The sequence below is a fragment of the Phyllostomus discolor genome, chromosome 1 (genome assembly GCF_004126475.2).
Source record: "Phyllostomus discolor isolate MPI-MPIP mPhyDis1 chromosome 1, mPhyDis1.pri.v3, whole genome shotgun sequence".
In the NCBI taxonomy this organism is placed as follows: Eukaryota; Metazoa; Chordata; class Mammalia; order Chiroptera; family Phyllostomidae; genus Phyllostomus; species Phyllostomus discolor.
The window spans coordinates 144267315-144290695 of NC_040903.2; the positions used below are offsets into that span (position 1 = coordinate 144267315).

At 38.8% G+C, this 23381-nt stretch overlaps 1 pseudogene; it reads right to left on the reverse strand.

Moving 5' to 3' along the window:
* Positions 1 to 20989: 20989 nt before the first annotated feature.
* Positions 20990 to 23074, reverse strand: LOC114492092 (annotated as a pseudogene).
* Between the last annotated feature and the right edge of the window lie 307 nt (positions 23075 to 23381).

Consider the following 23381-nt stretch of genomic DNA (forward strand, 5'->3'; position numbering starts at 1 on the left):
CCAAGCTGCTAAAAGTATTAACATCATGATGGTTGGGGCATATTAGAAACTCTATTCTTGTTCTAACTAGAAACTTTTTGAAGTTTCCAGTCCTCTGTGAATGCCTGGATGTACACTAGACCTCCCGAGGATTCTGAGGGACTCGCATGCCCAGACCACCTGACATTCACCAGACATCCATCATCTAGACCGCCAACCATGACCTGACCTCATGGCACCCATTCTCTAGACCACATGGCATCCAATACTCACACCTCCTGATCTCTGACTGATAAACATCCTGGACCAATCCTGGGGCTAAGAATACAGGACTGATTATTCTGAATAATGCACTTTTTTACTATAAGAAATCTTAACTTTTCCCTCTTTATTGAAACACTTCTGAGTCTAGCTGTGTTGTTCCCAGTTTGCAAATTCTAAGACCCTTGAATAAATCTTTATCATTTATTTCTAGCCAAAGCCTCTAGACTCTTTTTGAGTTTGTTCAACAAAACTGAGATATGGGATCTAGGGATGCTCATTGGTACTGAGGTATCTCCTCAAAATATCAAAGGAGAGATGCAAAATATGTTTTGAAAGATGGTGAACTTTAAAAGGTAGAAGAGGAAGGAACTATATTACATGAGAAGCAAAGAGCAGGAGTGGAATTTTGGAGCTGGGAAAAGCACAGTTTCACAGGGAATCCAGAAGTTTTGAAGAGGCAAGATTCTTTGGAGGTACTCTGTGGGGAGATTAATCCAGCAGCACTAAGCAAGGTGGACCTAAGAAGGAAGAGTCTGAAAGCGGGGAGAACAGTTAAATATCCAGTGTAATAGTACAGGTACAAGGGTGAAATTTGTCCCTCCTCTGTACCACACTGGGACAGGTGGACAGAGCCGAATGCCCTTCTAATCTGAACAGTTGGGGGAGTTGTAACCTTTCTGAACTGCTGCAAGCCAAAAATTTTTTAAAAAGCAATTTTCAAAAATTATATTTACTTAGTTTATTTTGTCCAATATTATCTTTATTAGTGTTTCACTAATAAAGGTCTCTATTGATTGCAAATGATAGGAAGCCCAACTCAAAATAGCTTAAGAAATTTGTGTTGCATTGTTCGTGTTCTCCCTGTATCCTCTTATGCCTATGGCTTCCTCCTGCCTGAGGGCTTTCTTCCACTGAGCAGCCTGCTAAGTGCTGGGGGAGTAACACTCCGACCCCCAGGTGCTGTCCTCAACACATGAATTTGGGGTATCAATACCCTATCTCCCTTGACCCTCAGGTGGGTCAAGTTGAGGCAAGTGTTTCACACTGGTTACCAGAGATTCCCTGACAGGATTAAATTCCAGGTGCCTACAGTGGCGGCCAGCTGACTTCCTTCCTATCACTCTCCCTCATGCCCTGTCATGCATCCTAGATCACCTCCCAGTTAAATGACTTGCACTTGAATCATAGTTGGCTTCTGGAGGAACCCAAGAAAAGACAGCTAAGGGGTACAACTGAAAATCCCAGGCAGATCTCTAATCACTTAGGGGCAGGGCCTCACACAATGGTATGAAGTCTCAGTTTCATGTTCTCTTTTCAGTGTCTTGTGCTTTCCTTGTGGTGGGAGGTGGGCTGCTGGCAGCTCTAGGTTCACATCCTAGCCTCCTATACCCCCCATAACATTTCCAGTAGTTCCATAAAAAGACTTGGGATATAAGCTTGCGTCACATATTCATCCTTGAACCAATCATTGTGGTCAGAGAGATGAACTATGCTAAAATGGCCAGTGGGGTCAGTTTTATCCAAAGCTAAACATTAGGTAGGAAGAGGTGAGGCTTAATTATTCAGGGAAAATCGAAATACCACCAGAAAAGGGGGATGGATGTTGGGCAGGCAGAAAAGACACAGACAACCTGGACCAGCTATGCTTATTATTCTTAGACGTGCCTCCTACCGTGCCTTGTGTCTATCCTCCCCTTGTCCTGTGGGTTGTTTCCTTTGCTCTTAGAATAGGTGGCTGACTTGTGCGGAGGCCGGGGGGGTTTTGTAAGGCTTTCTCTGTCACTATCCCTACTGTGGAATCTGTAACAGCACAGAAATAGAAAGCTGACTCTCCAGGAGTCAAGGCTGACATGGTGAGTTTTAAGGCTTTGTCTTGTTTCCTAAACACCAAAGAATACCGCCCTTTCCTTGACTTCATGGTTTCAGAATACAGACAAATCATGTGAATCATCTCATCACTGGAAAGCTGTTGATACAAGCACACCAGATAATAACTATAACTGACTGTGAAACTGCAGTCCAAGGTCACAGATTGCCCCTCTTGTTTATCCACTGCATTTGTCAATTGATAGATGCTCATGATATTGCTGGAACCTGCAGAAAACAAGAAAAAGATGACTTATCTGTTGACACTGCTCACAAGTAAATGTCACAAATGCTAGGTTTTGACCCAGAAAATGAAGAAAAACACAGTCTAGTTCTATTCCAACCTCTTTTCCAAATCTTCCTCAGGCCTGGCTGCAGGGTTGGTGAGATCTCTACCAAGGAAGATGAAAGCTGGGATTGTGTACAAGAGAGCAGGCGCTCTGGGTTGCATCCTTAGCTCTTTTCACTGGCAAAATGGCTCTTGTTCTGCTGCCACCTGGCAGGCCTTTGTAGTGTCACTGAAGCTGGGTGGCTCTGTGACCCTGTTGCTGTGGAGCTGGACACGGCGTTTCTGCATATGCAAGCTTAGTCATGTCGTCCGTTGTCTGTGTTTGCCCTCTCACCTCTCTTCCCCCAGGCCCATTAGTCCTCTTCAATAAAAATACAGCATGTAATACATTTTTGTCCTGAAACAAAATGTGTTCAATGTAGACATAACCAAAAGGTATAAAGGAGACAATAAAATCCCAGAATAATCTCATTGCCCAGAGATAGATACTGTTAACATTTTATATTGCTTTCAGTATTTTTTAATGCAAATATGCATACTTTAAAGGAACTGGGATTATATTGAAAATCTCTTTTTGGTTTAACATTATGTGTATGAATATGCTATCACATCATTTAATCGTATGTGAAAATGGGATTTTTATAGCTTCATACTACTTTCTTGTGTAAGTGTACCTTAATTATTTTAAGCATCATTGTTTGACATTATTTTGTTTCCTGTTTTTACTATTTTAAATAAGCTGCAGCAGACATTGTACATACAAGCATTTGCATTTCTGAGGATTTACTTGTATATTAATTGGTTCTATTAAAGTTTTTTCTTATGGAAAATTCAAGCATCTGCAAAAGAAGAGAGAATAGTGTGACAAAACAGCGTATATCTACCATACAGCTCCCACAACTGTCACCTCATGGCCAGTCTTGTTAATCTACACTTCCAGCACCTGCGTGCTCACACACCTCCCCCAGTCCTGATCAGTCTGAAGCATGTCCCACACATCACGTGCGCTTTACTCCGGAGATACGTGGGGTCCTGTTCTCTTCTGGTCTCTGTGTGTGTGTGTGCTACTAGTGACTGGTGATAAGCAATGACTGAATCCATTGTTTGGTTGGGAGTTGGTTGGCAAAATGATGATATTCTAATTATATAATTTTTACTTCATTTATTAAATATTTCTATAAAGATAATATTTTCTTTGTCAATTATTCAGTTCTTCTCTGAGGTTATGTGTACGATTCTTTCCATTTTTTATAAGTTTTCGGGATAATTAGATGGTTCTCCTGTAGGATATGACAAACCATCCCTGTTTGCTTGAGATAATGTTTTTTTTTTTTTCATGGGACATGAGGCTTTCAGAGCTAAAACCTGAATAGTCCCAGGCAAACCCCAGGCAAACCAGGACAAATCCCCTAAAGCAATTGAGGAGTCTTTTATGAATCCGCAGACTTAAACATATTTAATGTGTTTCAATCTATTGGATTCATTATCATATTGATGTGAGAATTATCCCATCTTTGGTCCACAGGAATCTTTTCAGATTGGCTCCTGAGTCATTTTCATATGGCCTCTGTAGTTTTTAATGGATTTTAGTTTTCTGAGATGACAAGATATTCAAGGCTCACTTCACACATTTCCTCCCCTAGAAATGGAGTCAGCCATCTATGACTAATGATAGTTGTGTTTTTCCTTTCAGTTCTAATGATTTTATTATTTTACTGCACTTGCAAGATACTCAGTACAATGTAGAATGGAAAGGATAATATTGAAAATCTTTTGTCTTTTTGAAGCTTTTAAGAGAATGCTTTTAATATATTACTTTAAAAACAAATTCAAAGATTTCTTTCGTCAGATTAAGGAAGTTCCTTTTTCTTTCTAGTTTGCCAAGAGATTTTAATTATAAATACATGTTAAAATATGTGACCAATTTACTTTTCTGCATTTAGTGAGAGAATTTTATAGCTGATATATTTATGTGGTATGTTGCACTGATATTAAACTTTCCTTATACACCTGGGATAAATCCTAATTGATCATGGTGTATTACTATTACTTCTAATATTCAGTGTTAGTTTGATAATATTTTAGGAGCTATTACTGTTTTTCACAAGTATTATTGATCTATACTTTTCCTTTGTCATCTATCTTTATTTATTTTTTTCATTGTGGTTCTGCTGGTCTCATAAAATACATTGAGTAGTTTTCCTGTTTTTATTATTCTCAGTTTTCAGGTATAGTTTGTATAATAAAGAAATTGTTGATCTTGGGTGTGATGTAACTTGTCTGTAAAACCATATATATGTATAGAGTTTTACATTTCTTTATATATAAGTTCAAATTTTCTACTTTTTCTCAATTTTGCTAGATTATAATTTTTAGAAAGTTTTACAATTTGTCAGTTTTCAACTTTATTTGTATAAATTTATTCCTTGCATTTTCTTGTAATTATTTAAATTTTTACTGTGCCTATAGTTATAATTTACTTTTACACAATATTTGTGTTTTCTTTATTTCCTTGACACATCTTATCAGATATTTGTCCATTTCCTAATTTTTTTCAAAGAGCCATTTACAGTTTTTAAAATTTTATTTACAGCTTACTTTCAATATTATTAGGTATAGAGTATAGTGGTTAGACAATCATATACTTTACAACATGTTCCCCTGGGTATTTCCAGTGCCTACCTGGCACTGTATATAGTTATCACAATATTATTGACTCTGTTCCCTGTGCTGTACTTTACATCCCATGACTGTTTTGTATCTACCAATTTGTACTTCTTAATCCTTTACCTCTTTCTGCTAACTGCTCTCCTCCTGCCCCCAGCAACCACCAGTTCACTGTCTATGGGTCTGTTTAAATTTTGTTTGTTCATTTACTTTGTTCTTCAGATTCCACATATAAGTGAAACCACATGGTATTTATCTTTCTCTGATTGACTTTTTCACTGAGCCTAATACTCTCTAGCTCCATCCATGATGTCACAAATGGTAAGATTTCATTCTTTTTTATAGCCAAGTAGTATTCCATTGTATACGTGTACTGCACCTGTTTTATCCGCTTGTCTGTTGGTGGGCACTTGGGTTGCTTCCATATCTTGGCTATTGTAAATAATGTTGCAATGAACATAGGGGTGAATATATTCCTTTAAATTAGTGCTTTGGGTTTCTTCAGATAAATTCTCAGAAGTGAAATCACTGGGTTATGAGGCAGGTCAATTTTTAATTTTTGAGGAAACTCCAATCTGATTTCCTTAGTGGCTGCACCAGTCTGCATTCCCACAACAGTGCACTAGGGTTCCCTTTTCTCCACATCCTTGACAGCACTTCTTGTTTATTTAGAGAACCATTTAAAATTGATCTTTTCCATTGCTTCTTTGACTCGGTTTTCTTCATTTTATTTTATTTTTTAATTTTTTAAAAGATTTTATTTATTTATTTTTATTATTTTTTCTTTTTTCCATTTTTTTAATATATTTTATTGATTATGCTATTACATTTGTCCCATTTCCCCCCTTCTCTCCCCTCCACCCTGTACCCCCCTCCCACCCACATTTCCCCCTTTAGTTCATGTCCATGTGTCGTACTTATGAGTTCTTTAGTTTCTACATTTCCCATACTATTCTTGCCCTCCCCCTATCTATTTTCAACCTACATTCTATGCTACTTATTCTCTATTCCTTTTCCCCCTCTCTCCTCCTCCCACCCCCCTGCTGCTAACCCTCCATGTGCCCTCCATTTCTGTGGTTCTGTTCATCTTCTAATTGTTTACTTAGTTTCTTTTGGTTTTGCTTTAGGTGTGGTTGTTAATATTTGTGAGTTTGCTGTCCTTTTACTATACATGTCTTTTCTTTATCTTCTTTTCTTAGATAAGTCCCTTTAGCATTTCATAAAATAAGGGCTTGGTGATGATGAACTCCTTTAACTTGACCTTATCTGAGAAGCACTTTATCTGCCCTTCCATTCTAAATGAGAGCTTTGCTGGATAGAGCAATCTGGGATGTAGGTCCTTGTCTTTCATGACTTGGAATATTTCTTTCCAGCCCCTTCTTGCCTGTAAGGTCTCTTTGGAGAAATCAGCTGACAGTCTGATGGGAACTCCTTTGTAGGTTACTGTCCCCTTACCTCTTGCTGCTTCTAGGATTCTCTCCTTTGTTTTTACCTTGGCTAATGTAATTATGATGTGCCTTGGTGTGTTTCTTCTTGGGTCCAACTTCTTTGGGGCTCTCTGAGCTTCTTGGATTTCTTGGAAGACTGTTCCCTTTGCCAGATTGGGGAAGTTTTCCTTTATTATTTGTTCAAATACGTGCTCAATCTGTTGCTTTTCCCCTTCCGATTCTGGTACCCCTATAATTCGGATATTGGAACGTTTAAAGGTGTCTTGGATGCTCTTAATCTTTTCCTCAATTTTTTGAATTCTTATTTCATCATGCTTTCCTGCTTGGTTGATTCTATCTTCCTTCTGGTCCACTGTATTGTTTTGAGACTCATATTCCTTCCTTTCACTATTGGCTCTCCTCCGCGTGTCTTCCTGCATCTGTTTTATGGTAATCTGCATTCTTTCATCTAAATTTCGTCCAAAATCAACCAGTTCCGTGAGCTTTCTGATCACCAGTGTTTTGAACTGCGCATGTGATAGATTGGCTAATTCTTGGTCGCTTAAAAGGATGAGTCCTGGGGGACTGATTTGCTCTGTTGAAAACATGGTTTTTTTCTTCCCTATCTCTCCTTTTTTTTTTTTCCGGTCTGGTTGCTCTTGTTACAGTGGGGGGCGGAGCCTTAGGTGGTCACCGGGGCTGGGCACCCCAGTCACTAGATTGTGATGTTATAAGTGGGGGCGGGAGCAGGAGCGGGAGTGGGGATGGGAGAAAACAATGGCGATAGTTCTGTTCCCCTGGACTCAGACCCTTGTCTGGGCTTCTGGGCCGCGAGTTCTGCCCTGGTCCACAATCGCCACCTCACTGGGTCTGCCACCGCTGCGTTCTTGTGCCCCGGATGGCTTTTGCACCGATTTCGCGCCAAACCTTCCCCCGACCTCCGAGCGCCGCCGACCCGAGCCAGCCCCGTGCCCGCCCGGCTCGTCTTCTCCTACCAGTCTGGATGAACGCGTCTACTGCAACTTCTTGGCTGCCCAACTTCCAGTCAGATAAATCCTCTGCCGGATCTGGGTGTTATTCTGATAGTAAATTATTGTTGTAAATTATTGGTTTTCTAATCTTGGTTGTACGAGGAGGTACGGTGTGTCCACCTATTCCTCCATCTTGCTGGAACTCGGTTTTCTTCATTTTAGTTCTTACTCTTACTATTTTCTTCCTTTTACTTTGGTTGTTTACTCTTACTCTTTTAAAATACTTTTTGACTGAATTTTAACTCACTATGTTTTTTGGTTTTTAATCTATTTTTAAGGCTATAAAATTTGGTCTAGTACTGCTTTAGATTCATCTTACAATTGTTAGAATGTAGACCTTTCATTATTGTTCAGTTGTAAATATTTTAACAATTCCATTACAATATTTTCTTTGTTTCGTGAATTATTTAGGAATCCATTTGTTTTTATTTGAAGTTGGATTTTTATTAATAGTATCTAACTTTGTTCATTGTAGTAAAAGAATACTGATTTGTGTGATGTTCATTCTTTAATACTTAAAATTTGCTTTGGTCAATTTGTGGTCATTTTTCTCTGATTATTTCTTAAGGATAAACTTCTGACTATAGAATTGTTGAGTAAAATAATATTAAATATATTAACAGATTAACTGAGAATAATTGTACAGATTGAGATTTCCACAACATTACTCTAACAGTTTTTGTTTCCTTACCTATTCAGAAGCACCAGTCTAATGCATTACAAATTATTTAATAATTTTAATAGCAAAAACATATTTCCTTATTTTAATATGCATTTGCTTATTACTGAGGTTAAATTATTTTTATATTTTTGTTATTTTTTCTCAATTTGAAAAACATTTATTTTTATTGTCCTTGTCAAAATTGGTATAATTCTCTAATTTTTTGTAATAGTACTTTATTTTTTAAGAATAGTAAACAGGCTTGTTTATAAAAGATCATTGCCCTAGAGCACAGTACTAATTCTTAACCAAATGGGTGAGCAGCTGAAGTTTTATTATGGCAGTTCCTGGGCTCCTTGTATTAACCATGCACCCAGTGCTTTCAACCCCAGAACTCACCATTACTCTTATGGACAAAATACAGGCCACATACTAAACTGGACAAGTTCAGGGAGAACATGGCAGCCCTACAAACTCAGAGACTGCAGGTTACCACATAGGATGGTCTGAACATAAACATTTTTAATTAAAAGTGAGTCAGGGTGGGTAGTCACATCCTGCAACTTCCTTGACAAAGGTCAGTCTTTGCCTTAAGTGAGCCTTTCACTATATTCTTGTATCTAAGACAACATACCTTTGAAATGTCAGAGTAATCTTCTTTTGCAGACCACTCATGGCACAACCTTTATACCAGAGCAAGAGACCGCAGAACCCCTCGTTGTTATCTTGTTTCTTGAGTACCATCTCTATGTGCTGTAAATGTTAATCATTGATTACCCTGTACTCAGCAATATAAAAAAGTATGTGTCTATCCATTTTACTTTTTAGCCTATCTCAGAGATTTCCCCTCTTGGCTTTCTCCTGCCTCCTTAATCTACCGCCAGTGGATTTCATGTAACCTACCTTTGATTCTAATGCATAAAATAAGCTGCAAAACTGCCATTCTCTGGAGCATTTTTCTCCATGAGTTGAGATCTTGCTTCCCAGGAATTGTCATCAGGTTTATTCAAATACACTCATAAAAATTTTGTGTAAGTTTGGACTGTTCTTATGTTGACACTCTGATGTAATTTACATATAAACCACAGAACTTCCGTGGCCTTTACTTAGGTTGTTTTCTGAGGAATATTTAAAAAGATTTTGGAATTCTGGCTGCTGACACTGCCATTCTAGAAAAGACAAGAATGACATGAGTACTAATGGGCACACTGAAAGTTAGAGGGACCTGAGGGACCTCTTCAGAAAAGGGACCAACTTCTTTTGGCCAAGTCATTTTTCTGGGAGGTGTTTGTTACATAGGGTGAACCTATTGTAAAGGGAATCTTGTCCAAAGAAATGATAATGGAATGAGAGAGTCTCAGAGTGAGGTGGTTTACATCCTGAGGCTGGGTATAAGGCGAAGGTTGGAAAAACTGCGCTGGTAAGAGAAGGAAACAGTTGGTCACAGACTTTCATTAAAGTTCAGGAGACTTAAAAAAATTCTGCCTTCAATGATCTCAATTTTATTCTGGCTTCTAGTTTTCAGCCCTATCATTTTCTGTCCTTAAATTCATGCCTCTCATTAATCCCCAGGTAGTGTCAGCATGTTCTCATTGTTCCCAGAATTATATTAATGGCAGGATTGTCCCCCAGAGGCCAGACAGAGGGACAGACTCCTTAAAATGTTCTAGGTGGGTGGTTCTTGAGGCTGGCTGCATATTAGACTAAATTGGGGAACTTTACAAAAAGTGCTGATTCCTGAGCCCTACACCAATATGGGGACACATGTCTGGTCTCACCACATCGAAGTTTACATTTAAGTGAAAAAATAAGATAGAAATGGTAGCAGCTGCTATGCAATAAAGCTAAACATGAATAGAAGCAGAATTACTAATAGCAGAAAGGTGAATTAAAGAAGATGTTGGAGGGAGAGAAAGGAGACATTTTATATGTAGGTTTCTCAGTCTGGCAGGGAATGAATTTTATAAAATCTAGCACTGACAGTTGGAATTTGAATGTGGCAGGTTTGAGGTGTGTATTTGTGATGTTCGCACAAAGGTGCTCATATTCATATATATGAGTTAACTGTTGATTACCCAAGTTTGGCTTCCTAACACTCAAACCTTTGCTTTTCACTAAGTTTTCTTTTGGCTGTGGGTGGCTGGTGTATTAACAGCAGCCAAAAACTGTGAACTACCAACTAAAACTTCATCAAGGGCTTAGACTCAGTGCCAAGACTAGCACCTTGAGCGTTACTCTTCTACATCAACGCTAATTAGAATTTTATCATTTGAAATCATAGGATTATAAGAAAATTACAATTAAGGGCTTTTGAATGTACCCAGCCTAACTTCCTTATTTTAAAAATATTAAAACAGCCAATAGAGTGTTTCAGTTTTGGCAAACAAGCAAAGAAAACAAACAGACATAAAGGATAACTTCCATACTTCAATATCCCCTTCTCTGTCCCCATCACCAGTTTCATACTCTGAACTGATGTGGTAATAAGCCTCAAAAAATTCTCAGCCAGTACCACCTGGGAATTTTTCCTATTTCTCATCATATATATAGAATTTTCCTCTCACGGTCTCTACCTAGAAGATGCAAATATCTACTAGTGGTTCTATGGGCTTTCTCTAAGTTGTTTCTGGGGATTTCTATTCAATATTTCTGAATGTCAAAACATGGTGGATTGGATCACTTGGGAATAGGTAAGGGGAGGAGAGAAACAGCCCTTGCAATACCTCTCAGAATTGTGCCCAGGGGCCAGTCTTCTGGATTTCTCCAAAACAACTGCTTAACTCCTTATTCCATCAAATCCACAGGGAGAGCCTCTAGACTCTAGAGCCGAGAGCCTCCTTTCTTGACAGAAACTGTGAGGTAATAACTGTGTGTTGTGTTAAGTTGTGTTTGTGGTGATTTTTTAGGTAGCAGCAGAAAGCTAATACAGATTTCGGCATTTGGAAGTGGGGAGCTTCTGTAACAAATGTCTAGAAGAGACAGAAGCAGTTTGAGGAGCATGGCAGAAATGACTCAATTACCTTGAACAGGCTGTTGTAGATCTGGACTTCAAGGACACTGCTGGTAAAGGCTTGGAAGGAAGTAAGAAACATGTTATTGGGAACTGGGGGAGAGGGGATCCTTTCAGGTAATGGTAGAAAACTTGGTGAAATTGTCTTCTATAGTCACGGGGTTGAATAAGCTATAAAGCTAAAGAGATTTTTAAGCAAAGTGTGGCTCTGGGTTTTTTCTTGTTGTTTATAGTGAAATGAAGAGAAGAGAGATAAACTGAAGAAAGAATTGTCCAACAAAAGGGAACAAACACTGGATGAATCTAAAAATTGTCAATCTCTTCAAATGGAAAAAGATGCAAAAATTAAGATACTGCAGCACAGAGGAAAAACTGGGATTTTTTTTTTATCTCACAGTGAAGATGTACTGGAAAACCAACTATCTCTGGGGAGGGCCAATAGCTTCTAAATAAACAAGGCAGCCCCTTTTCTGTGTTCTTAAAACACCCCTCCATATCTTGTTTCTGACACATTGTATTATAATTTTATTTTTGTGTCTAGTATGTAAAGAAGGTTGTGTTTCCTCTTTAAAATTTTAAAAAAATTATTGATATTTTAGACAGAGAAAGAAGGGAGAGAGAGAGAGAAGAAGGGAGAGATGTTTCCCTTCTTCTCCCTCTCTCCCTTCTTCAGAAACATCAGTTTGTTGTTCCACTCATTTATACATTCATTGGTTGCTTCCTGTATGTGCCCTGACCAGGGATCGAATCCATATCCTTGGCATATTGGGATGATGCTCTAACCAAAGGAACTACTTGGCCAGGGCACTTGTGAGTTTCTTGAGGGCGGAGACTATGTCTTCTTTAAGTTATACCACTGGCATTAACCATTGTGTTTGTCACATGGTAGATGTTCAATGCTGTGTCTGAATGAATGATTAAAAGGTTATTTTAGCTCAGTGCATCACCAGTCCTTAAAGGTAACTCCAAGTCATGGGAATTCCCATTACAGAAGCTTCTAGTAGATTCCTAGCAGTGCAGCCAAGCCAGTGCTCTCAGCAGTGCCTGTGATAATTTTGCCGAAAAAGTGTTGCTAACAGCAACAGATGCTAGAAAATGGTGTTTACTAGGAGCCACTACTGAAGTTAACCGAACCTCTACACCTCGTGGTTCTCTCTGGTTCTGTGATAGTCCTCATGCCCAGGATCCACAGTGCAGCTCAGATGCACTCTAAGATCAACCTTTATTGGGCATCTGATGATAGAGCTATTTTAATTTGGATGTAGTATCACACAGATTTCCAAAGAATTTCCTAGAAGTTTGGGAAGTTGCATAAGAACAGCAAGGTTGCTTAACTTCCTATCATGTCACACTACATTAGTTACTGTCCCCAGATTGCACTTCTATCTATAGTCTTGGAATCTTGATAAAAATTCCCAGGAAAAGTCAGAGAACATGCTCTGGAATTTTCATATTTACACTCTCTGTCAAACATGGGTTTTGTCTGAGATGTGGCAATTCTAGATGTAGAATCTCTTCCTTACGTTGGAGTTCTAACTCCAGGAACATGACTGTGGTCACAGCATTGCTGTGCTCATCAGCCTCCCACAGCTTCTGGTTTCTAACAGCAGAGCACCTGCCTGAGCTGCTGAGATGAATGGAGATTTAGAACCTGGTTGGTCATGAGAGGTTCAGCTCTTAGCTTGACATCCTCTCATATGTATCCCGATTGCTGCCCAGTTAGTGCAGCTCTCTAGCGTCATATTATAAGGAGAACCTGATGCTCACAAACATGAATTTACTGTGCTTATTCTTCTGAGAATATGATTTTCCTAGACAGACACAGTGCAATGTATATCATCTTATCTCAGAGACAGTGAAACTGAAGGTACAGTGGGTTGATTCAGATTAAAATTACATTCCAAATGGAGTAATATCAGCAAGGAATGCAGGGGTCATCTTTCCTGGGCCACGTGCTTGATGTGTTCATACGCCCCTCCCAGGCAGAACCTCTTCTCCCCTTGTTTCGTGTTCTCAGACAGAGCAATGTTCATTAGTGTAACGCTTTTGACTTCTCTCTGTAGCCCCTTCACTTACGTCTCCCAAAGTAGGAAAAAGCATTTCCAGATCAACTTATTTAAATTGTGCCCTTTTGTATAACATTAAATATTAAATGTAATTAAAAAACTAAAAATTCTTTTAAAAATAAATTGTATCCTCCAGTATCTTTCTCAACCTCATATGTTGCTTTCATAACACACATTCTAATTTGAATATATATTGTTTATGTATTTGTTTATTCTAACTCTCTCATTGGAATATAAGGAACTTGACTGTTGGATATATTTTTTTGTTAGCATTATGTTTTTGGCATCTAACAGAATGCCTGCAATTTCTCCATGAATAAATGCAATCTAACACAACACGATTGCTGTAAGGTTTAGAGTTGGCAAGGGTGAAGGAGGTTGCCTTAGACAGGTGTGAATTAAGGGTAAGATTTCAGTACTCAAAGATGGGGGTATCTCTGAGACAAATGGAGTGGCCTGAGCAAGAGTGTGGAAGTAACAAAGCACATTGTATTTTCAGGGAAAACATGGTCTCCAGAGGAATCCTGGGATGGTTCTGAGGAGAGGGGCAGCTGGAGGCTGGTCTGGCTGCATTGGACAGGATGAGTTAGAGCAGGCAGAAAGAGCCTAAGTCTGTGTGTGTGGAGGGGTGGGGGATGGGGAGGGGCCTGGGGGACTGCAGTAAAACCAGCTGTGGGAACAGCAGTCTTAACTACTTGTCTTAACCCATGCCACTCACTGTGTGATGCGGGAAGAGGAAGGAATGAAGTAAAAAAAAGTTCCATCTGAGAGAGCTAGTGTGTACAGCTGGTGGAGTTGGCTTGGCCTCTGAGTTCCACAGGAAATGATTTCCTTTGTTTTGAGAAAATGTTAATTTTACCTGCTTACCAATTACCTCAGGTACTAGATTCTGGGACAAGAATGTTTCTGGGGAGGTCTGGGCACCATTACTCTCTATTCTCTGAGCCCAGGGGTGGGGATGTTTTTCTAAAAATAATCAGCAGTTTCCTTCCCCGATCCCAGAGGACCAACCACTTACAATCCCTATTTTGTCAGCATCTTCCTGAGTGTGTGTGTGGGTGTGTGTGTGTGTGTCCAGGCTTCCACAGCCTGGGGTGTGTTTTGCCAGTGCCTGGGTTTGGGGTTAGTTTTTTTGCCATCACTCTACCCTCTGCGCCCTTTCTGAGAGCACCGTGACGCAGATCCCTGGCTGTAACTGAGTTGATGAGGTTGATGAATTTAGCTTCTTGGAAGTTCATTGAATAACATCCATTTGTTGAATAATCAACTGAATTACATAGAAGAATAAGATAAATCTTCCCCTATCAGGAAGCTGTTTGTAACCTTAAAATATTAATCAGTAACACAGGTAGTGTTCTTTCAGACTAGAATCACAGCTCCTCTCTACTGCACAGACGTTGTTGGAGCCGATGGCCCTAGCAGCCTGTCTGGAGCCTATAGGGAAGAGAAGAGAGCAGAGGGCATCTCCAGATGCGTGTCCTAGGTTATGGTCAAAACCTCCAGCTGGCAGGTACCATTGGTTCAATTTCCTATACTCCCCTTGAAATAGTCCTGCAATGAATTCTGATACCAAATACTTGGAGTTAGGTCAGACTTCACAGAGTAAGGGCACAGTTCTCTGTAAGACTGCCCTTGCTTCAGACACCAATTGCCATTTACAGGTTCTCCTATGAAGGTGTTTGGAAGATAACTCTAGGTAATAATGTCCTTTGCCTTAGGGAACTATTATTGGTTTCATGAATGATGCACCTATTATATTTAGTAAGTCTTTTAATTGAAAACCACTTTCTATTTGGCTGAATTATTTCCTTATCATCTCATATGTATTTTACTTAACCAACAGAAATGTAAGCTCAGTATGACCAGGAATCTTGTTCATTAAACCTATTTCTTTACTTTTTCCCCGGAGGGATAGATAATCTTTAATAGTGTTTAGAAAATCTTCTTGAATATAGCATTTTTCATTGCAACACAAATGGAGGTGAGAAAGAGGAAAACCAGGCGGCATATAGACTATTTCACACATGTTCTCTCCCCTCCTCCTACTTAACTAATAATCTCACATCTCATGTTATTAAGAAAATGGAAGTAACCAAAGCACAATTTCTCTATTTTCTCATTCCAAATCTGCCAACTGTACTGCATCTGTACTTTCCATGTTCTCAGCCTTTCCTTCTGTTTAATGGATGAACCCTCCCTGCTTATTATGTTGAAGCCGACGCCTCTATTTCTGTACTGGACCCTGTCACCTTTGCCAACTCAAGGGCTTCACATCAGGCTCTCTTCTACATCCTCAAGTTCTGTCTCTCTGCTGGATCATGACACCCCCCCCCCCACACTATCATCTATGTTGTTTTATACCCCTGGTAAAATGTTTCTTGCTTTACAGTTTTCAATTCAGTTTCGCTGGAGGTAAAGCAATGTGGATTTTCTTGTATTTTCTCACTGATTTCTCTATATCCCTTTCCTCCCTCTCCCAGGATTCTTTAAAAAATATTTATAGTATGTTTTAAAATTCTGATGTCAAAAAAGGGTATTAATTATACATAGTGGAAAAACATAGAGAAAATATGAAGAAAATAAAAATCACCTTTTAAATCAAACATGTAGAGATAAGCTTTGTTAACAACTTGGTGTACTAACTTTATATATGCACATTACAAAATTGTAACCATGTAGTGTGTTCAGTTGTATTTATTGTATTTTTTCCCTTAAGAGGAATAGTATTTCCAGATCATTAGCACGATTTTAATGTCTGCATTTGTATAGAAATGGTTATCATTTGCTTATTTAACCAACCTCCTACTGATAGACACTGATAGACTGATAGAAATACTTCTGTATAATTATTTATGCACACTTATGATTTTGCCCTATGAATTAAATTTATAGGAGTAGAATTAATGGGACAAACATATCTTTTCTCTCTCCCTCCTGTTAGCAAAGCTCAGAATCCAAAATACATATTCTTTCCACTGCTGAACCTTATGTCTTCAACCAGGAGCCTTCAGGTGCTCCAAAGCATTACTTAGCTCTTCACTTTGACATTAGCCTTTGAAACTTTTCTTAAAAAGCTAAATCTCTTCATCCTCTTACTCTCCTGCTAAGCTCACCCTCCTGAGATAACTAACAATGGCTCATGTCCATACATGCCTTACTATTAGGCTTTTATATGTGTAGGGTTTATTTTGTTTTGCTCTTGTAGAAAATTGAATCTCACTGTAAGCAATATTTTTCAACTTTCTTTCTCCAATATATCATATACATCTTTGCAGGCCAGCCCACATAGTTCTAATATATCTCTTCTAGTGGCTGCATAATAATCACAATATTCTAGATTAGATGCTGTTGTTGGGCCAGCAACTAAAGTGAGACTCAACTGAGTGTTTCTTCTAGTCTTAGACTCATGTATGAATCTGAGATCCACTGTGATCAGCTCCAGGTCAACTTTGCTGATCTTGGCTGGGCTCTCTCACATAATCCAGTCCTCAGTGGGAGTGGGCTGACTTGGTTCTGGTTCATGTGGTCTATTATCCTTCAGGAAGTTAGCCTTATTCACCCGCAAAAAACAGATCCAAAAGAGCAGGCAGGGGAATACAGAGTCTTGTGAAGTGTAGGCTCATAACTTGTACACTGTCATTTCTGCCATATACTACTAGCCTAAGCAAATCATAAGGTCAGCCCAGATTTAAGGGTTAAGGAAATAGAGTCCACCTCTTCATGGAAGAGCTACGAAGTTGTAAAGGGCATGGATTCAGGGAGACACATGCAATTGTGCCCATTTTTGCAAACTACCACATATAGACATTACATTGTTTAGCCCCTAATCTACTATTGATGAGTATTTAAGTTATATCATTAACCTTATTGAGCATTCTAGTAAATATTACAAAATTAGCATTCAAAAAGGTTATACTAATTTACATGTTAATCAGTAGTGTATAAAAGTATGCTTCACCACACTTATTATTCTAGAAAAAACCTCTCTTCCTCCAAACCTTGTCATTTTGTTATATAAATATGTAATATCTTTGCTATTTAACTTCATATTTTTAGTTATTTATAAGGTTGAATTTATTTAAAAATGCTTATTAGCCATTTTTTATTGTTTCTTATAAGAATTTTTTTTTAGTCCCAAGGTGCCTACTTTGAAGGGGACTGAGGCATCACTGTCCTATGTACAATGTTTCTCTCTCTTTTTTTAAAAAAGATTTTACTGATTTATTTTAAGACAAAAGCACTGTCTAGGGCCTATGTAAAATGTTTCTTGTATCTTCTTCAGTAAATGTCTCTACTTTTCATAGTTTTCACATGAAAACTGGATGGTTACTTTCTGGTAGGACTTCATATTTATGCACATTATATTCACATTTATATGTGAGTATGTATATATGTGTGTATCAAAATAAATGTAATTTCAAACAAAGAAAAAGAAAGATTTTTTTTAAATGCTCAACCTCACTAGCCATTAGAGAGATGCAAATTAAAACCACAATGAGATACCACTTTACACAGATTAGAATGGCCATCATAAACAAATCAACAAATACCAAGTACTGGCAAGATTATGGAGAAGAGGGAACCCTATTGCACTGTTGGTAGGAATGCAGACTGGTGCAGCCACTGTGGAAAACAGTATTTAATTTCCTCAAAAAACTAAAAATGGAACTGCCTATTGACCCAGCAATTCCACTGCTGGGTTTATATTCTAAAGATCCTAAAACATCCATTCAAAAGAACCTATGAACCCCAATTTTTATAGCAATGTTATTTACAATAGCCAAGTGCTAGAACTAGCCTAAATGCCCATCAATAAATGAGTGGATGACAAAACTGTGGTACATTTACACAATGGAATATTATGCAGCAGAAAGAAAAAAAGAACTCCTACCCTTTGTGACAGCCTGAATGTAACTGGAGAACATTTTGCTAAGTGAAGTAAGCCAGGCAGTGAAATACAAGTACCATATGATCTCACCTATAAGTGGAACCTGATCAACAAAACAAACAGGTGAGCAAATAGAATTGGAGACTTGGGAATAAAGAACAAACTGGCAATAACTGGGGTGGGGATAATGGAGGAAGGAAGGAGAAGGAGCAAGCCAAGGAATGTGAATAGAGGACTCATGGGCATGGACAGTGTGGGGGGATTGACTGTGGGAACTGGGAGGGTTAGGGCAGGGGAGAGCAATGGGGAAAAAGGTGGGACAGCTGTAACTGAACAATAAAACTGAACTGCTTTTTTCATGGCATTTGCTTGCTTTTCTATTGAAGTATCAAATTTTCTTATTTATTTATAAATGCTCTTTATTTTTGGGGACACAAACCAGGTTTGCTATAAAAGGACAGTCACTTAGATTATTCTCAAGGTTATAAGGCCACGTTGTTTGTTGTTTGGCATAAGCAGAAGCTGAGTCCTTACATAACATCCTGGTTTCTAGAGAAAAATTATTGAGATTTATTCTGGCAGAATTCTGCCATCCCTACTCCTTTCCTAGAAAACTTTTATTACCTTGCATGAATGGTATTAGGATCAATTTTCTTTATTTTTTTTAAAAAAAGCAGAAACCTATGCATTTATTTTTATTTTTTATTTATTTTTTGAAGGAAATTTTTCTTTCTATTAGTTTTCCATAAATATAATTTAAAGAGCTAAATTGTTCTACAAGATCATAGAAACTTTATTACCAAAAGGAGTACTTTTAGAGAATGTTATTTACTTTCATTTTTCCAAGAATACATGGTGTTGACACTATTTTTATTTTTTCAATATTAAGCATCATCTACTGATATCTCACTGGGGCAGAGAGTATGGCTCTGTTTCCTCTTCCCATCCAGAAACCTATACATTCAAAAAACAGTGGAGGAGCTAAAAAATGCTAAGGAGCAAAACCAAGACACTTCATGTCTGCACAACATCTTAGGGAGGTGGATCTAATTCAATAAATTTATCAGAATCAAGACACGGTGCTAGGTGCTGCTGCTGGTAGTGATGAAATATGAGTCAAAGTTCCTGCCAGCAAAACCTAGAATCCAGTCGTATAGCTCATGTGTTGCTGAGTAACTGTAGGGAATCTGAGAGCCCCTCTGTGCACCAGGCATTATCAATGGACTGAATGACCATCAATGAGAGCAGGAATCACAGTTACAGTGTTGAGTGTTTTCACTGTATCATGCACTGTGATAGTTTTTAATGCATATTTGTTCTCTTAGGTTAAATATACATGGATGTATTGTGTTTAGTAAAACAATTCAAAAGTATTATGACAGTAGTCATAATACTGTTTTTAACCATTGGATATTGAAAATTTATTACTATGTGCAAAATTTTTGGCTTTAAAAAGGACATGCCCATGTTTAAAAAGGTTGGGACACACCCACCAACAGAAGGGACTTAGGGATAGTACATCCCTTACTCAGGAGTGGGGTATGAGGGATTGCAAACCAAGAGTCAAGAATTCAGCTATTTGAACAACATTCTTAATGTCAGGTTCTGGCCTATAAACTGAACCTGTCTCATGGCCCTCATTTCTCTGGTGCTCATTTTGAGTTCCCAGGCCTGGCAGGAGAGACAAAGTTCCTACGGGGGGACCAGAAGTCTTCATTCACAGAGTCTGTCCTGAAGTCTGCTTGTGGGGTGTCTGGTGGCTCATTTAGTTCCTGTGGGCAATTCTGGACATTTATTACAAAGGTTTAGCAGATGAGAGCCAAGTCACCAAGTCACAAGTGAGCGTGAGGAAGAATCAACACACCCGGGCGCCCGCTAACCTCCTATTCACAATGGGGAAGAGGCGTGGTCATCAGCATCGGCCCTTCCTCTCTTCTCTCTTTGCTCATTACAAGCCGTGGACTCCAGACCTCAGGAAACCAACTACAGAGATGCAGGCCTAGGATCTCCAAATCCCTTAGTCTCCCCATCTCCTCATCTGGTGGAGGCCGAGGGTCTGGGAAAAGAACACATTATGTTGTTCTGTGCAGTTAAAGATGAGAAGGAAATGGCGCTGGTGTTCAGTTGTCCTCACTAGCATGCTCTTGGAGCATGTACGAGTTACTTGTTGAAGACATGATGGATATGAAAGACTTTCGAAAACTGTCCTTTACATAACTATTGAAAGTGTAAAATGACGGTTTCCCCTTCTTGTATGGGTTTTCAAGTGCTTCTGAAGTTTAGAAAACACTAAAATCTGAAAGCAAGTTGAATATTGTCAGACAGAAGATACTTTTGTCATTTCAAATAGAGATATTGTATTGTAATTTAAAGTAAATCTGTTAGAATTATCTTTTTTCCCCCAAATTAACTTTTACAGTGAAGAGTGCCTTCAGCTATGTTCCCAAATGTGGGAGATTCACAGTCCTTTTACACTGATTGAATAAATTAGACCTAAATCAGCAGTGCTACATTTAACTGTTTGCTAATCACAGGGTTGGTGAGTCAGCATAGCTTCCCCCAGTAAACACAATTTACAATGATAGTAATCAGTGTTCTGTAACAAACATCTCTCAAGTGAGGATTCTGTAACAAACATTCCCAGTTAACAGTTCTTGGAACCATTAGGATAGAATTTTCAATTCTATGGGAAGGGTCTTTGCTCTTTTTAGTTAACAGAGGTAAGCAGAGAACTTTGTTATTACTATAAGACACAAAGCATGGATTTAGCTTACATTTTATAGCACCTGGCACTTAACTATTTATCAGCTGCTTTTCTTCTTATTTTTTGGGGTGGGGGGGAGCCTGAAAAAAAGACTTTTATAATTTATACCAATTTACCAACACCGTAAGTGCATACCAACTCCATGAGAAAGGACCACACTAAGTTTACAAAGGAAGGCCTGGGTCTTCTTATGTCACGTCCTCCTTCAGGAATCATTAGGGAGCCCAAACAGCGTCACAGTTCCTGCTTCCCAGCAACTGTCATATTTGCCATCTTTGTCATCACAGGCAAATGCCAGCAGAGGCCTTTTGGGGTGCTAAGCCATAGTGAAGATTGGAGACTCACATTGTACCTCCCATAGCTTGTTTCCTATTTCTATGTCAGCAATGTCAATAAAATGATCTTCTGATGCTAGGGCCAGCATTTTCCAGTCATGGCTGAAACTGAGGGTCCTCACAGGCCAATCCAGCCTGGAAAAGCACCAAACACACACTACTTCATCCACATCCCAGAGGCTGACCAGTGCATCTGCACTTCCTGTGGGGAAGTACTTCCCCATGGGGTCGAACTTGTTTCGGATGCAGTCAGAAGGATGGGCATTGATGGACTGCACCGGCTTCAGCTCTGGGTAGCTGAGGATGTTGATACAACCATTGCCATTTGTTAGGAAGAACATGTTATTGTCATTGTTCCAGGAGACTTCATTGACCTCAAACTTGAACTGCTGCTCCACTTTTAAACAGTGTGTAAATAATAACTAGCATTAATTGAACACTTAATATGTACCAGGCACTGATATTTCTATGAGGGACCTATTATTCACTATCCCAATTTCTTTAGAAGACTGAAGCATGAAATATTTTATTCAAGGCCGCAGAACTAAAATATGAAGAATATGAGTGTAGACAGCCTGTATCTGGAACCTGTGCTTTTTATCTGTCTTGTATTATTAATTTGTTTCACTCATCAAAGGCTTATTGCTAATCCAGCATTTTTCAGTCTCAGGAGTACTTGTGTCAATAACTTCCTAAAATTTCCCTCACATTTCCCCCCCCAAAAGAATGGTATTAAGTTTTAAGTTGACTTTTAATCAAGGCCAAATCAAGGATGTTTTGGGCCCATAAAAATCCACTTCCACAAAGAGCTGCTGGGAGGAAGTATACATCTGCTCACTGTGCCGTCACTTTGGAACCTCAAGAATATGTGCGGGCTGGGTCTTTTCAGCGCTCCACTGAAACATAACTCAATGTGATAAGATCAACAAGCAACTTACTTTTCAGTAGGTGACAATAAGGAATATAAAAAGACTCTATTTTTCTATTAAGCCATTCTGTACTTGTGCTTGGTGACACCAGCTGATTGATGACCTCCTGCTGGCATGGCCAATTCAACAGGAGGACCGACACAGATGTGTACAAACAATGTAGCGAATGAGATGTCTGTTCTCTTTTTGAAGTGATGCAGTTTGGGGGTTAGATTTATGATGCTTTTTATTGGCAACAGTGGCTCCTATGAGGTTTCTAAGAAGGTGGAGACTGAATGTTTGTTAGGTCTTGAAAGTTAATCGTTCAGAAATTCCAAAACATATGCTGGTCAATGGGTTTGCTGTCAAAACAGAAAAGATTGATGCACAGGAGGACGTTTCTTTAGAGAGCAGCACGCAATCCGATGCCTTTGAATGCCCTTAAGAGAGACCAATTTGCAAGGCTGGTGTTTATCTGTTCATTTGACTTAGCTGAGGCATTTACATAGTAATGTTTTCAGTTTAACTTGGGAATGTTATTTTAAATCCTATACATGCTGCATATAAAAGTGTCCAAATGAATTATCTTGTGTGTTTACTGTTTCTCACTGTTTGTTTATGTGCCTATTTGAAACTACTGTTTGCCAGTCACTGCCTTCATCCTGATCTACTGTCAGCAGGGCTCCCAGTGTTCCTTTGAGGCCGCTTATAACAAATGCCTGTATTTCGAGGTTGCGCCAACTTCCTTATTAACCCAAGCTACTTCTTCTAGTAAGTACCCAGGTTTGTGGTTTTCAGTTGTAGTATTTTGGTTTCTTGGTCTTAGAAACAGCACATGACCTTGGTAGGCTTGAGTGGGTATGTAATACATGTCAAAGTCATTAGTCACGTGCGTAGGAGCAGAAGAGACATTGAACATGGCTGATCTGGTGACTTGATGTGTAGTAGGTAAAATTTTGCAATTTACTCAGATGTACACACCAGGACAGTTTTATTTTCATAACAACTTAATTTGTAACTTCATGAAGTTTATTGGAAAATGATTAAAAATTCCTCCTTCCTTCCAGAATTTCACTTTGGCTGACACAGTATTACTTCCCACAGACATCTGTTCAGTATTTCATATATTTGTTACCCTACGTGAGATTCAGGAACTGCTTTAATAAGGCATATAACCAGGACATATGCTAATTCAACTAAAAACTTTTGTACCTGATTTACTCAAA